Genomic DNA, 17628 nt, shown 5'->3' with positions numbered 1-17628 from the left:
TTGTGACATGGGCAGGGGGGTGGGGTGGGTGGGGGTGGGACACCACTCTCCGACACAGGTCAAACAGAGTAGAAGGCCTAGTTTTCACTGCTACCACCTCCTGAGACATGGTGTTAGATATTGTTTTAATAAAATAAACCAATCCCAAATGTCTTAGTGTAATACATGAATTTTATTTCTTTCAAGCAAATCCATTGCAGATATTTTTGATCAGGTGTATGGTAGGCAAGCTTATTCTACACAGTGCCCTTAGAATCTAGGCTCTTTCCCTCACACAACTTTTTTCTCAGTCCTTCATGTCTAGGAGTGTGGGTAAGAGAACACCTGAGAGAGGGTGAGGGATTATATGGTGGAGCATGCATGTGGCACAAAGCATTTTCACCAACATTCCTCTGGGCAGAAATCACTTGCCAGGTCTCATCTGTAAACATAGGGATTGGGAAAAATAGTGGTTTTGCTTACAGATGTGGAAAATGGAAAAAAAATTGAAACTATATCATGAGAGGGGGAACTGGTATTTGTAACTGGGGACACTTTGCTAAGAAATATCCCCTTGGTACCAGAAAGACAAAAATAAATTGATGTAAACAATAATTTAATATTTAAATAGTCATTCCTAAGAAACTTGGGCAGTGTGCCAAAATATTCTTTCCTTTCTCTCTCACATTGTTATTTCTCTTATTTTTCAAAATATTCTTTCCTTTCTATCTCACATTGTTATTTTTCTTATTTTTATTTTTTAACGATTTTATTTATTTATACATGAGAGACAGAGAGAGAGAGGCAGAGACATAGGAAGAGGGAGAAGCAGGTTCCATGCAGCAAGCTTGATGTGGGAGTTGATTCCCAGACCTGGGATCACTCCCTGAGCTGAAGGCAGATGCTCAACCACTGAGCCACCAGGCGTCCCTCTTTCACATCATTAATGGAGCTGTCCTAACTGCCAACCATCTCAGTATGGCTGCCTGCAGGGCCCAGCGTAACACTCAAGAGAATAGCACCTGGAAAAGGCCATAGAAACTATGTATTGTTGACTGGAATTATTACTTAGTAATAAGCAATGCCAGTCAACACTGTGTCTGGTGACTCGTATTACAAACTTTCTCATTTAAATGGTAAATATTGCAAAGTTGGACCTCTACTTTTTGAATAACTCTTTTTGCCTTATCTCCCATCTTCTCATCCGCATTTAATAATATCTCTTCCATCTTAATATATAGGAAATTAAAAACACTTTTTTCTATAATGGTTTTATTTGTATAATATAAAAACACCAACTTAAGGAAAGTTTTATAAGGGGCATCCAGAATACTATTGCAAAACTAGCTAAAATAATCTAATCAAAAAGTTTAATATGCAAGATTTTAATGTACACACAAATTCCTTAAGTTTTGGTTTATTTCCCTAAACATTTTATTGAAAACTAAAATTATATCCTGCTTTACGAATACATAGTAATGGAGAGAGAAGTTAGCATAACTAAACTTTAGCAAAGATATACTCAATATATGAGATAGTCTAATAAAGTCACATTTTATATTGCATTTGAATAGAATCAGGAAAACTTAAAAAAGATGAATTAGAGCACATGGGAAAACAACAAGGTTTTGACATTTTAGTTATGGAAGCACGGTATTTAGCACTTTAAAATGAGAATCATGGTCTTTGTAATTGGTTGACTATAAGAGTACATAACTTATGAGATAAAGATAGAAGTAACACCGGAGGAGATGGTAGAGTTTATGAATAAAAACTGACAAACCGGGGCATCTGGGTGGCTCAGTCATTTAAGCCTCCAACTCTTGGTTTCAGCTCAGGTCATGATCTCAGAGTCATGAAATCAAGCTCCATATCAGGCTCCATTATGGGTGTGGAGACTGCTTAGAATTCTCTCCTTGTCTCTCTCTCACTCTCTCTCTTTGTCCCTCTCCCCCATTATACACTCTCTCTTAAACAAAACAAGACTGATTAATAAATACCATACTCTATTTGTAAAACATAAAAACACAAAGCAAAGATATGAGGTAGAGTAAAATATAAAAGGAAGGACAATCATTAAAATATAAATTCCTCAAGTTAGTATTAAAGACTTGGCCATTTTGAAAATTTCCATAGATAGTGTCAAAAAATTAAACTTACCTTTTCCTCATGTGGGTCATACTGCATGTAGAAAATTTACACAGAAAATTATGAATAACTTAATACTCAATTAATATGTACATTAATAAAATATCCACTGAAAAAACTCCAACATTCATCATCTTCTAATATGTATCATCTGATATCAACATCAATAACACAAGATTGCTAGAACTCATACAGCAATTTGGTAGCGTGGCAGGATACAAAATCAATGCCCAGAAATCAATGGCATTTCTATACACTAACAATGAGACTGAAGAAAGAGAAATTAAGGAGTCAATCCCATTTACAATTGCACCCAAAAGCATAAGATACCTAGGAATAAACCTAACCAAAGAGGTAAAAGATCTATACCCTAAAAACTATAGAACACTTCTGAAAGAAATTGAGGAAGACACAAAGAGATGGAAAAATATTCCATGCTCATGGATTGGCAGAATTAATATTGTAAAAATGTCAATGTTACCCAGGGCAATTTATACGTTTAATGCAATCCCTATCAAAATACCATGGACTTTCTTCAGAGAGTTAGAACAAATTATTTTAAGATTTGTGTGGAATCAGAAAAGACCCCGAATAGCCAGGGGAATTTTAAAAAAGAAAACCATAGCTGGGGGCATCACAATGCCAGATTTCAGGTTGTACTACAAAGCTGTGGTCATCAAGACAGTGTGGTACTGGCACAAAAACAGACACATAGATCAATGGAACAGAATAGAGAACCCAGAAGTGGACCCTGAAATGTACGGTCATCTAATATTCGATAAAGGAGGAAAGACTATCCATTGGAAGAAAGACAGTCTCTTCAATAAATGGTGCTGGGAAAATTGGACATCCACATGCAGAAGAATGAAACTGGACCACTCTCTTTCACCATACACAAAGATCAACTCAAAATGGATGAGAGATCTAAATGTGAGACAAGAGTCCATCAAAATCCTAGAGGAGAACACAGGCAACACCCTTTTTGAACTTGGCCACAGTAACTTCTTGCAAGATACATCCACAAAGGCAAAAGAAACAAAAGCAAAAATGAACTATTGGGACTTCATCAAGATAAGAAGCTTTTGCACAGCAAAGGATACAGTCAACAAAACTAAAAGACAACCTACAGAATGGGAGAAGATATTTGCAAATGACATATCAGATAAAGGGCTAGTTTCCAAAATCTATAAAGAACTTATTAAACTCAACACCAAAGAAACAAACAATCCAATCATGAAATGGGCAAAAGACATGAAGAGAAATCTCACAGAGGAAGACATGGACATGGCCAACAAGCACATGAGAAAATGCTCTGCATCACTTGCCATCAGGGAAATACAAATCAAAACCACAATGAGATACCACCTCACACCAGTGAGAATGGGGAAAATTAACAAGGCAGGAAACAACAAATGTTGGAGAGGATGCGGAGAAAAGGGAACCCTCTTACACTGTTGGTGGGAATGTGAACTGGTGCAGCCACTCTGGAAAACTGTGTGGAGGTTCCTCAAAGAGTTAAAAATAGACCTGCCCTACGACCCAGCAATTGCACTGTTGGGGATTTACCCCAAAGATTCAGATGCAATGAAACGTCAGGACACCTGCACCCTGATGTTTCTATCAGCAATGGCCACAATAGCCAAACTGTGGAAGGAGCCTCGGTGTCCATCGAAAGATGAATGGATAAAGAAGATGTGGTTTATGTATACAATGGAATATTACTCAGCAATTAGAAACGACAAATACCCACCATTTGCTTCAACGTGGATGGAACTGGAGGGTATTATGCTGAGTGAAATAAGTCAATCGGAGAAGGACAAACAGTGTATGTTCTCATTCATTTGGGGAATATGAATAATAGTGAAAGGGAATATAAAGGAAGGGAAAAGAAATGTTGGGAAATATCGGGAAGGGAGACAGAACATAAAGACTCCTAACTCGGGGAAACGAACTAGGGGTGGTGGAAGGGGAGGAGGGCGGGTGTTGGAGGGGAATGGGTGACGGGCACTGAGGTGGACACTTGACGGGATGAGCACTGGGTGTTTTTCTGTATGTTGGTAAATTGAACACCAATAAAAGTTAATTAAAAAAAAAACATCAATAACAAACGTAATTTTAGTGAAAAAATGAGATGGAAATAGGAATAAAAATTATTGCGCAAAAAATAGAAGAAACAAAAAAAAACAAAAAAAATAAAGAAATAAAAAAATAGAAGAAACAGAAAATGTTAGAGAAAACTACTTACATATTATCTACTTTTGAAAATATACTACAATGGAGTCATAGTCATATTTTCTACCTGGAGATGAAATACTACTGTTAGGGAAATAGGAGATGGAGACATAAGAGACCAAAATCTCTTTTGCAATGACATAGGCCAGTGGAAGAGAGGGTGAAAGAGTAGTAGCAATGAGCCTAAAGAACATGCATATTTGTTGCATATTTTTCCCCCAACAGGAGAGACTTTGACATTATAAATAACTTGGTTTTCTTCAGGGACAAAAGCATAAAATCTTGAAAAAATAGCAAATCTCAAGGAAATAAGAAATTCGAGAGGACATGTGGTATTAAAAATAAAAAACTTATAATTCAAAATTTTGTGAATTTAATCTAGTTTCAACAATTTTAAACCATATGTGGTAAACTTACATACATCAGTAAGCAAGTCCACATTCCCAATATTGACATGTAAATTAGAGATGCGTCAATAAATGCTACATAATTTCACTGAAATTTTCCTTTATTTTCCAGCCAGATGAAAAGTAAAAATGATAGTTAGATGGTGAACTGGGCATCCAAAATACAAAAACATCATTAAAATAATTCTGCAAATTAGCACAACTTCTTGTGTATCAGTTAACACTATGGTGTATAGAAACCAGGTTAAATAGCATCTTCAACATTTCATTATTAATGTCAAACGGTTAGTTTGCAGTATAACAAGACACCTATTCCAGTGATCTATCATTCATCTCAAGACTGCATTTTGCAATTTGAGTCTAGAAAACCTATTAGAAGAAGTACTGAGACTTTCCTCTCTCTTCATTCACTAAGAAAACAAAAAATCACATTTTTCCCTTCAAGCCAATAATAAATAATAAATTATGTCAATTTATGTGTGATAAGAAACTTCTAATTCTATACAGTAATTTCTATCACCACCACCCTAATTAAAGTGTCCTTTTGTTTTGACTCTATTTTAGTATTTATGTGCCTTACAAACATTACATTTTATGGCATTTTGAAGGAGAACATTACTCTTTATGTGGCACAACCTCTTATAAAAATATAATACCACAAAGAGGATTTAACAACAACAAAAACATGGTACAGAGCTTTTTTGTGGGTTTTCATCTACATAGTAAATGAACTCATATACTATGGAAAATTTGGCTGTAAGTGTAGTTTTTTCTTTAAAGAATTCTGCTAAAAGACATCAACTTGACCTATTTTATGCTAGTTTTCTACTCTTTCTACAGAATACAGACAACATGCAATTAAGACATATTTAGTAGGTATACTTTAGATTTCACAGAGACTTTTGGAAAAAAATCTTTCCAATTTAGATATGGTAGGCCTTGTATAAGAATAAATCAAGAACTAAATAAAGCTCAGAAAAAATCCTTTATATCCTCTATATCCTCAATGTATCTACTCTTTTGGTGACCTGAATTTATCTATTGTAAAGGACTATGAAAAATAGGTTGGCGACTTTATCATTGGCCTTAAATTAATTGAAAAAAAAAAAAAAAAAGGAAATCCTTGCCATGTTATTTTTCCAACATGACAAAATTTTAGTTTTCTAAATAGCTATCATAATTGAGATAAATACAATACTGTGGGTACAGAGGAGAAGAAATTAAAATTCAAGCAGTTATAGACAATATGCAGAAGTATTACTAAGAAGTTGCATCTAAGTCTGGTAAAGAATGAGTAGATGTCTGTAGAGTGAAAAAAGAAAGAAAGGCCATCCCAAATAGAAAGAAAAGACGTGAGAGGGTATTGTTGCAAAGGAACATAAAAATGCAAAATAACTCATAAGGGCAGAATATTATGTCGGTTTTTTAAAAAGACTGATTTTGAGAGAGAGAGAGAGAACACTAGCAGGAGGGGCAGAGGGAGAGGGAGACAGACAATCTCATGTAAACTCCATGCTGAGCATGCCTGCGGTGGGGCTAGATCTCACAACCCGGAGAAAAGGACACTGAAATCAAGATCTAAGTGGAAACCAAGAGTTGCATGCTTAACCCATTGCACCACCCAGGCGCCTTGAAGATTATGTTGTAAGTAGAGATCAATACAGGAGTTGTGTGTCATGGTAAGCAGTCTGAGCTTTATTGTATAAGCAAGTTAAAATGCAATTACAAAAACAACTAAATAATTTCATTGTGCATTTACTATGGGCCAACTGGATGAGCAAGTACCTGTCCTATTTTTTTTAAGTATTTATTTATTTATTTATTTATTTATTTATTTATTTATTTATTTATTCATGAGAGGAGAGAGAGAGAGAGAAAGGCAGAGACACAGGCAGAGGAGAAGCAGGCTCCATGTAGGCAGCCTGACATGGGACTCAAGCCCGGGTCTCCAGGACCACGCCCTGGGCTGAAGGCAGCGCTAAACCACTGAGCCACCCGGGTTGCCCCTACTTAATTTTTAAAACATCCTTTGAGCTGGGTACTGTGAATCTTCTATTCATTAAGAGGAAAAACTGAGGGATAGATAAATTCATTTGCTTGTTTGCAAAGCCCTAAGTTGTACCTGAGCAAACAAAATCCAGAGCCTGTGTTCCTCAATGCTGCAATACTCTACCCATCCTAAGAAACCATATTTTTATTTTTTTATTTTTATTATTTATTTATGATAGTCATACAGAGAGAGAGAGAGAGAGAGGCAGAGACACAGGCAGAGGCAGAAGCAGGCTCCATGCACCGGGAGCCTGACGTGGGATTCGATCGCGGGTCTCCAGGATCGCGCCCTGGGCCAAAGGCAGGCGCCAAACCGCTGCGCCACCCAGGGATCCCAGAAACCATATTTTTATATGATGATGTGGAAGTATCAATAGTCCAAAGACACTTCCTCATTATAATTACTCAGTAATGTTTAATTGTGTCAATCTAATTTTAGTTTGAAATCTAATGAACAGGATAGGGAATCTTAAAAATATTGAAAATGCCTCATTAAGTATTCTTTCAAACTGTATTTCTTAGGTTGTTTTTTTTTTTTTTTTTTTGACATCCTATAGCATTTTTCTGTTACCTTTTATGGTCTTATTTTTTCATATTAGTGTTTCAGATGTAATTGTTAGTCTGAGAGTTTCTATTCCTAGGCTTTGTTGTTTTGTTTTGTTTTGTTTTGTTTTGTAAAAAAAAAAATAGTACATCAGCTTTGGTTCAAATGTATGTCTAAAATAAAATGATAAAAGACTTACTATGCTCTGGCTTTTAAGACACTGGAGTCCACGATGTAAAACAAATAAATAGAAAAAGGCTTTGGAATCTTACTCAGCTGAGTTCAAATCCCAGATCTGCTATGTATTCCAACTGACTAGGATTCCCTTGACTTGGCAAGATCACTAATTCTACTTGATGCCTTTTTCTCTTTTCTTCTTTTTCTTTCTTTTCTTTCCCTTTTCTCTTTCTTCTTTCTTTCTTTTTTTAAATATTTTATTTATTTATTCATGATAGTCACACACAGAGAGAAAGAGAGAAGGCAGAGACACAGGCAGAGGGAGAAGCAGGCTCTGCTTCCCCCGACGTGGGATTTGATCCCGGGTCTCCAGGATCGCACCCTGGGCCAAAGGTAGGCGCTAAGCCCCTGCGCCACCCAGGGATCCCTCTTCTTTCCTTTCTTTCTTTCCTTTCTTTCCTTTCTCTTTCTTTCTTTCTTTCTTTCTTTCTTTCTTTCTTTCTTTCTTTCTTTCTTCTTCTTTTTCTTTTTCACAGTAAATAATAATACTTAACTCATATGTTCCTGGTGGGAATTATATAATAGAATATTAAAATGCTTGTATATTGCTATATCTAATAGATCTAAAAATGGTACTGCCAATGTTATTGTTATTCTTGTTGTTGTTTCTGTTGTTTGCTATCACTAAGAACTGGCCAGCTAGCCATCTTCCAAGGTCACCCATCTTGCTACCTTGGTTACTGATGTTCACTTACTGCCAGATTTCTTATGTGCAAAATCAATTATTTTTCTTTTTTTAAAAATCATCCTCTACTTAAGCTCTACTGCCAGTGAATCTCTATTAACTGATACAGTCAACTGACCATAGGCAAAAGGGCCCAGTATGTCTTGGTTAACTTGACCAATCAATAAATGTAAATATAGAACTATAATTCAGTTAAATTTATTGAACGCATTATTTTTGGTTAGGTATCATAAGTGGAAAATTCTCATCATTCTTAACAAGAATCTTTGTATTAAGATCTTTCTATATTTAGTATCTTCATTAAATCAAATGACAAAGCAAAAAATGCAAAAATCTTATATCTTAATAAGATGTAACAATATCCGACAATCACTTCATACTTAACATACCTATTAAAATGATTGTGTGACCTAAGAATAATTATGATTGTGAATAACCAAAAACATAAAATTTCAAAGCCTGTTCTGTCTCCCTGTCAAGTTTAGTTCTGCTGAGGTACTGTTAAAATTTATTTCTAATATGGCTGGAACCACTACCATGACTCTCTTAATGTTTACACTTTGCTTAAATATACTTGAAGTTGAAACCTGTGCCCATGTCTGACAGCTATTTTAATTATGCTGGTCAATTGCCTCCTAAATTCAAAATCTATCATCAGATTAACTCTACACTTTTTGCCTCTACTTTGTTATCTTGTTTTTGGTCTTGAAAAGTATAGACATGGGCATTTTCTCCGTGCATGTACATTGCTTCTAGACTTTCAAAGGATGCCATCTCTAAAACTTTCTGAATTGAAGTCTAGAAGGAAGGATTCAGAATATATACTCCACATATCAGATCATGCAAAAGAAACATTTTTCTTGAAGTTTTAAGACAAAGAATAAAAAATACCTCTCTACTGTGGTCTCTGAACAATATTCTTGCCACCCTAAGCATGGTTTATGGAACATCAGTGGCATCAAGACCTAGGAGGCACCTTAGAAATGCAGACTATCAGGTCCTATCTCACACATTCTAAATTAGATTCTGTTTTTATCAAATTCTCCAGGCAAATCATATATGTACAATAAAGTTTGAGAAGCACTGGTGTAGGTAACTTTCACCAAAAATATAAATTATATTTCATGTGAATTTCTTAGAAATTTGTGCTAACTGTGCATTTATTTCAATGGATTTAGAAGTTATATTTTCATATTCTTTCCTAGTTACAAGCGCTAAGTTCAGTTCAATAAGATAATTCAAATGTTTGTACTAGGCAAACCCAAGACACATTCAAACTACGTATTACTCATATTAAATTTTAAACACAAATGTATTTCAAAGGAATTCAATCTATATATTTTGAACTTATTTACATTTAAATTTTTTAAAGCATACTTTTGATGTCTATAAAGTTTCAAGAGTTGTGTGTGTGTATGTTAATACCAGAAACTTTAGAATATTATTCATGCATCCTGAAATTTAAAACTAAAGTTTTAAAATGTATTTAACTCAGAAAACTGTGATTTACAATTCCAGTCCAAATTAACATTACATAAAATAATTTATTGCACCAAAGTTCCAAGATAAAGAAAAATCCATTTAAAGCAATCAATTTGCTATTTTTAACACTTTGGAGCAAAATATAGTGATAGGCTTCGATTATGCAATTTTAAGTAAAATGTTGAAACCATAGTGACATATATGGGTGAATATTTAACTTTTTCCTTATATTACCTCTCAAGTAATTTTCAAATATTAAGACTAAAAATGAGGTTTTATTCATAGGCATGCTGTTTAGATATATGTGAAAGATTGATAGTAACATCCTAAAACAAAACAAATCAAAAACAAACAAATTTCCAAAAGTGCAATCGTACCAAATACCTAAGCAAAAAGTGTAGAAAAGAAAGGGAGACAATTAGTGGGGTACATAAAGTCTAAGAGAAGGCATAAATTATACAAGCAGATCTATCACATTTCCCATAAATAAGTAAGAGAGTTGCATTAGCTTCCCTTGTAAATGAGTCAGGAATTAGCCAGGCATACTACTCATTTGTCTCTCTTTCACTAACATATTTGTCTTCTTTCTCCCTAAATCAAATGAATGATCAATATGATGTAGCTATGGAGATATTGACTTGGTTTTCCTATGGTCTCCGAGAATAAATTTCACTGATATTTTGGTTGTATACAATTCTTACTTAAAACAAAACTAGTGAAGATGATAATCTATCATCTAATTTTAAGTACATGATAATTCTATTAAAAACAGATTTTAATGAGATTTGCTTTTTCTCTAAATTACCAGTACACTCTCCTAAGTTATTAAAACTTTATTGTGCAAGTAAACAATGCATTTTCTTATTAAGCTCATCACTAAATAACTAGAGAAGTCTATTCTTTATGCTGTGCTCAAAATTAAGCAGATGTAATTGGAGTATATTTTATACCTGTCTTTTCTGCAAGCACAACCAACTTTCAGGTATATGTGAATACACCTCTTACTTGTTTTTAATCTTTTCCTTTCTTCTATTTCCTTCCCTTTCTTCCTCCCTCTCTCCTTTTCTTTTCTTCTTCCGCTTTTCTTTCTTTCCCTTTTTTCTCCACTTTTTTTTTTGTCTTTTTGCTTTGTTTTTAAACAAGGCCAGAAACTTAGTGTCGAAATCCAATCAAGGAGCTACCAAGAACAAAGAAAAACCCAAATTTTTGAAAACTTGAGGTAAAGAACTATGCCTTTTCTCTTTTGTATCTCTTCAATTTACCATGCTTGTGAATGACAGGGCCTTACTATGCTGACTTGAGTTTATTTTTAGAACGGATATGCACAGAAATATTGAAATAGTATTTTTACAAGCTAGAAAGCTAGAATCTCAGTTTCCTCAAGGATTTTGTTTGCTTGTTTTCTTTTCTTTTCTTTTCTTTCTTTCTTTTTTTTTTTTCATAGCAGTCCCTACAATTACAACCTAAATTTGTAACTTTAGGTAATATAAGAGTACCCTAATTAGACTGCCTTGTCATCATACATGAAGCCTCACCTAGTCCTGGGATCCCTCAAAGAGCTACCTCAAAGTTATATAGAAACAGAAACTAATATTGATCTATAAGAAACCAAATCATTGCATAAAGCTGTGGTTTCTAAAGGTCAATCCACACCTGATCATCAAGTGAAAGCCTGGGGCCATCAGGGTACATCAAATTTAGGTAACAACAGAGGTAGTAAGAACTACTAACTGACCTTAACAGAGTATGCCTTTTAAGGGGAAGATAGCTCCTGAAATATGATGTTTATGAATATTTCAGTTTTTTACCATCCAGTTAAACTTTTCTAAGTGCAACAGCAAAATCCCTTACACCCTACTTCTAATCTAAAAACACTAATTGGGATCCCTGGGTGGTGCAGCGGTTTAGCACCTGCCTTTGGTCCAGGGCCCAATCCTGGAGACCTGGGATCGAATCCCATGTCGGGCCCCCGGTGCATGGAGCCTGCTTCTCCCTCTGCCAATGTCTCTGCCTCTCTCTCTCTCTCTTTGTCTATCATAAATAAATAAATTAAAAAAAAATAAAAACACTAAATTTTTTTTTTTACCAATATCATTCCCTAAAATCTATTCAAATTCTGGAAATATAAGATCAGAAGCCAAACTTTTTAGAATCTTTACATAATTCACATATGCAAGTATTTTACATTGTAGCCCAAAAGAGTCCTTCTCAGTCCTGACAAATGAACTTGAATATTGGAAACCTGCTTGGTAAAATTTGGACAAATTAACATCTTGTCAGGTTCTGACCTTCTGACCCATTCCTTTAAACTAATTTAGCTATTTATTATACAGTACAGAATACATGTAACACATAAAATATATGTAATTGACTGTTTATGTTATCAGTAAGGCTTCTAATCAACAGTTAAGTTTTTGGATAGTCAAAAGTTGTGAGCTTCTAACTGTGCAGGAGATTGGTGTCCCTAACTTCAATATGATTCAAGGGGCAACTGCATTAGCATTTTTAAGTAGTCAAAACCAACTTCAGAGACAGAAATAATACTTTATTTAAAAATAAATTACAGAAAGTTGTATTAAATAAATTTTCTTGACTACCTTAAGTCACTATTCTCAAACCATCTCAAATAGCAATAGGGTACTGAATGCTAAAACAAAAATAACTTATCAATGGACTCAGCAATTCTTCCTAAGAAAGTCAATAAGAAGGAGTACGGAAGAAATGAAGAAAGAAAGAGGCATAATTTTATCTCAAGGAAAAGCAATATCTGTTCTTTTCTCTTCTTCCAACATACATGAAAAAGAAAACTACAGTGAGAGAGTTTGACGAGGCAAAAAGAGGTGCTTTGTCCTGAGTAATCTGTCTGCAAAGGCAGAGAGACAGTTACTAGCAAGGGAAACAGTAAGAAATTATAAAATATACTATAAAATGAGTGCCAAGCAGTCACTAAGAACCTTGATGTGAAGAAGTCTAAATGTTGAAAAAAATGAAAATACTTAAGTTAAAAGAAACAAATTATGTTTATTTCTATGGCAAGGGCCTATATTTATATATAACAGAAGACCCAGAATTTCCAAATCAGTCCTACTTGAGACTGCATAGGAGTCAGACTGCCCGTATTTGAATCCAAATTCTGAATCATACTAGCTAAGCAAACTTGACCAAAATATAAATACGCCTTCCCCTCTGTCTCCATGCTCCTGGGACTATTTGTTAAAGATTAAGTTTGCAAGGCAACACACACACACACACACACATCAGTAAATATCATGCTCATAAAAAATTAAAGTAATAGTCATATTCACATTTTCAGGCTTGTATAAACATCTTATCGACCTACCAGTTTTTCTTCTTCAGGAATTAACATGCAAAAATAAAGCACAAGAAGTTAGGGGATTCCTTGGTTTTAAGATTCCCTGCTCCAATTTAGCATTTCAAAGTGAGGCCTATTTACCAAACCTCCAGTTACCTAAACGCAATTAAAACTCATAATCACTGGAATCCCTGGGTGGAGCAACAGTTTGAAGCCTGCCTTTGGCCCAGGGCACAATCCCGGAGACCCGGGATCGAATCCCACGTCGGGATCCCAGTGCGTGGAGCCTGCTTCTCCCTCTGCCTGTGTCTCTGCCTCTCTCTCTCTCTCTGTGACTATCGTAAAGAAATAAAAATTAAAAAAAACCTCATAATCACTGATCAAAACTTAACATAGTTTGTGTGAGAACATCACAACACATAAGACCTCTCTAGGAGCATCACCTGCAGAGCTGTTAATGAACAGGCACCTGAGAACATGCCTTGACATTGTTTCTATAGATAGAGGTGAAAAAGTACAACACAGGGAGGACAGAAGAAATAAGAAAGTAAGCTAGATTTAGAAAATTTATATATAAATGCAACTTTCCAAGAAAGAATACATGAGAGGAAAAGGCTTGGGAAGACAGTTGAGTAGTAGGACTCTAAGCTCACCTCATCCCATGTTTACAACTAGCTGAGTAAATGAACCAGAGAGTGATGCTAAGACTGGCATAACAAACTTCTCAACTAGTGTAGAGAAGCCACATTGGAGAGGTTAGGAAGGGTAGAAATGGTGATCAGGAGCTGCCTGCAGGAGGGAGGGACCTGTGGGCACTGAAAAGGGAAAATGCCAGGGAGCCTACCAGGGGAAAATGAATCCCCGTAATGTCTGGCTTTGAAAACCAGAGGGGCCAAATCTTTGAGTTTGTATAACCAGGGGGCCTGGTTCTTTAAAAATTAGCTGACTCAGGACTGAGAAAGCTGGGAAGACAAGTAATAATGAGTTCCTACCCTTAAAGAGAGAACAAGCCACAGACAGGCAACATATAAGCAACAGTTTGCACAAACCAGGGGCAAAGGGGAGGGAGATCTGTTTATACTCATTTCAGAGTGTATTGGAGGACTTCTCCAAGAACAAAGGAATTGGTAGGCGCCATTTTGCTCCTCCTCTAACCAACATAAACACAGAGCCACCTGCAGGAGGTGCTGCAGCACAGACAGTTGCTACCTAACCTACTAGCAGTGTACCGCACCCACGAATTCTCCTGAAGATGCACCCACTCCAAGCCTTCTGGCTTCAACCTTCGACTCTGGGCAAATTTTGTTAATACTGTGTGCACCCTGCCCAATCACCACCCCAGTGCTTGGTACCACACTTCAGCCACCACACTTCAGATCTCCAACCCAGAAATAGTGGCTCAGAGCAAACTTTGCTAATCCCACACAGGCATCTTGCCCATTCACCTTGTATACAGACAGGGCATCCTCAGCCACCACTACCACCACAGTGTGCTGTGCCCTGAGTGACCACTGGCCTACGGGGGTGGGGGGATCTCACATAAGACTAGTGCTCACTACAATTTTGCTAACACTACCAACTCACTCCCTGCAATTCTTCAGTCATGCCCCCCCTGAACTGGCCTACCTGTGTCTCACTAACATCACAGAGAGCAAGCATAGCTCACAACAGGCAGAGAATCAGTAAAGACCTCTGGACTGAAAGGAAAAATGACTAAGATACAGCACAAGGATGCAAGAAAACAACATAGAAGACTCCGCTAAAGTGCCAGTTTCAGGTGAACAGAAGACACTGGACTGCAGGGCACTGCAGGACCTCTTCTTCATAAAGCCACTACTTTCAAGAGCAGAAGATATAACTGACTTTCCTCACACAGAGAAAGAGACACAGAGAGGTAGAAAAATGAGGATACAAAGAAATATGACCCACATGAAAGAACAGGACAAAATCACAGCAGGAGATCTAAGCAAAACAGAATTAATATGCCATATAGAAAATTTAAAGCAATGATGATAAAGATACTCACTAGACTTCAGAAAACCATAGACAGCATCCATGGGACCCTTGAGAAAGAGATAAAAAATAACATATCAAAGATGAAGAACTCCATAAATGAAACTAAAAATACATTAGATGAAATAAATAGTAGGATACAGGAAATGGAGAAATGTATCAGTGACCTGGATGATAAAGTAATGCAAAGCATCAAGCTGACCACGTGAGCAACAAACAAATACTGCATAATGAGAATAGATGTAGAGAACTTAGTGACTCCATCAAGTGTATTAACATCCATTTTATAGGGATTCCAGAAGAAGAGAGAGAAAGGGAGGCAGAAAATGTGTTTGAAGAAATAACTGCTGGAAACTTTCCAAAGCTGGGGAAGGAAACAGAGATACAGATTCAGGAGGTACAGAGATCCCCAACAAATTCAATGTAAGGATGTCCACACCAAGACACAGTAACTAAAGTGGAAATAAAAGTGATAAAGAATGTTAAAGGTTGCAAGAGAAAAGAAGACAGTTGCATATAAAGGAAACCCTATAAGGCCATCAGCTGATATTTCATCAGAAACCTGGTAGGCCAGAAGAAAGTGGCCTGATATAGCCAAAGCGCTGAAAGGGAAAAATCTGCAGCCAGGAATAGTCTTACTGGCAAAACTGTCATTCACAATAGAAGGAGAGATAAAGAGTTTTCCAGACAAATAAAAATTAAAAGAATTCATAACCATTAAACTAGTCCTCCACGAAATGTTATGGGGGACTCTGTGAGTGAAAAACAAAACTGTAAGTAAGACTAAGAGAAACAGAAGCTCGAAAGAAAAAGAAAGCAAAACTGTTATGTAAAAATACAAATAAAAGCACAAGATAAAAGGATGTAAAATATGATACCAACTATCTGAAATGTGGATCGGAGTAAAAATGAGTTCAAAATTAAGCAACAATCAGCTTAATAAAGACTGTTATATGCAGGATGTCATATATAAACCAAATGGCAACAACAAATCAAAAAAAAAATTAAAAGAGTAAGAAATCTGAATATATCACTAAAGAAAGAGCAACCCATGAAAGAGAGAAAGAGAGGAAAGGATCAGAGAAAAACTACAAACAGAAACGACCACAGACAAATAACAAAATGGCAAATAAATACACGTCTATCAATAATTACTTGGAAAGTAAATGGATGAAACACCCTAATCAAAAGACAAAGAATGAAAAAACAGACATAGGGTGACAAAGTGGATAAAAAATAAGACTCATCCATATGATACCTAAAAGAGACTCATTTCAGATCTAACGACACCTGCAGATTAAAAGTGAGGGGATAGAGAAATATCTACCATGTGAAAAGATGTCCAAAGAAAGCTAGAGTAACAATATTTATATTGGACAAAATAGACTTTAAAATAGAGTGTGTAAAAAGGGATCAAGAAGAACACTATATAATAATAAAGGGGACATTCCAATAAGAAGATATAATAATTATAAATATGAATGCACCCAATATGGAAACACCCACATACATAAAACAGTAATAACAAACATAAAGGAACTAACTGATAGTGATACAAAATAGTGGGAGACTTTAACAGTGTACGTACATCAATGGACAGATAATCCAAACAGAAAATCAATAAGGAAATAGTGAGTTTGAATGACACACTGGATCATTCCATACTGAAACAGCAGAGTATACATTCTTTTCAAGTACACACAGAACATTCTCCAGAACAGATCGGAGAGTAGGCCATAAATAAACCTTCAACAAGTTCAAAAAAATCAAAGTCATACCATGCATCTTTTCTGACCTTAAACTATGAAACCAGAAGTCAACTACAAGAAAAAAATTAGAAAAACCACAAATACTCTATGTTAAAGAACATGCTACCAAACAATGAATGGGTCAACCAAGAAACCAAACAAATAATTCAAAAGGACATGGAAACAAATGAAAATGAAACACAATGGTCCAAAACATTTGGGATGCAGCAAAAGCATTCCCAAGGTGACAGCTGATAGCTACCTCAAGAAGCAAGAACATTCTCAAGTAAACAATCTAACCTTACACCTAAATGAGCTAGAAAAAGAATAAGAGAAACCCCAAAACCAGTAGGAGGAAGGAAATAATAGACATTAGAGCAGAAACAAAGGATATAGAAACCAAGAAACAATAGAACAGATTGATGAAACCAGGAGCTGGTTCTCCAAAAAGATCAACAAAATTAATGAGTCTTGCCAGACTCATTGAGGGGGGAAGGCCTCAAATAAACAAAATCACAAATAGGAGAAATAACCACCAACACCACAAAAATGAAAACAACTGTAAGAGAATATTATGAAAAACTGTATGCCAACAAATTTGACAACCTAGAAGACATAGATGAATGCCTAGAAACAAAACCTACCAAAGCAGGAAGAAATAGAAATTTTGAATGGGTCAATTACCAGCAGGGAGATGGAATCTGTAATCAAAAATCTCCCAACGAACAAAAGTCCAGGACCAAACAGCTTCACAGGCGAATTCTATCAAACTTTTAAAGAGTTAATTATCT

The 17628-nt window shown here is 35.8% G+C and overlaps 1 long non-coding RNA gene across 5 annotated transcripts in view; it reads right to left on the bottom strand.

Moving 5' to 3' along the window:
• The window catches only part of LOC140596699 (uncharacterized), a 76486-nt gene that overhangs the window by 47871 nt on the left and 10987 nt on the right, over positions 1-17628 (bottom strand). For 4 of the 5 annotated variants that reach the window (XR_011998604.1, XR_011998600.1, XR_011998605.1 and 1 more), the window contains exon 2: positions 15103-15139. The exons of the other annotated variant lie outside the window; for it this stretch is intronic. This is a non-coding gene — a long non-coding RNA (uncharacterized lncRNA). The remainder of the gene's footprint in view (positions 1-15102; positions 15140-17628) is intronic. 5 annotated transcript variants of the gene reach the window in all.

This window comes from Vulpes vulpes, unplaced genomic scaffold, assembly GCF_048418805.1.
Source record: "Vulpes vulpes isolate BD-2025 unplaced genomic scaffold, VulVul3 Bu000000733, whole genome shotgun sequence".
Classification (NCBI taxonomy): domain Eukaryota; kingdom Metazoa; phylum Chordata; class Mammalia; order Carnivora; family Canidae; genus Vulpes; species Vulpes vulpes.
The sequence above is the reverse complement of the archived record's forward strand: the minus strand, read 5'-3'. Positions and strand labels throughout refer to the sequence as shown.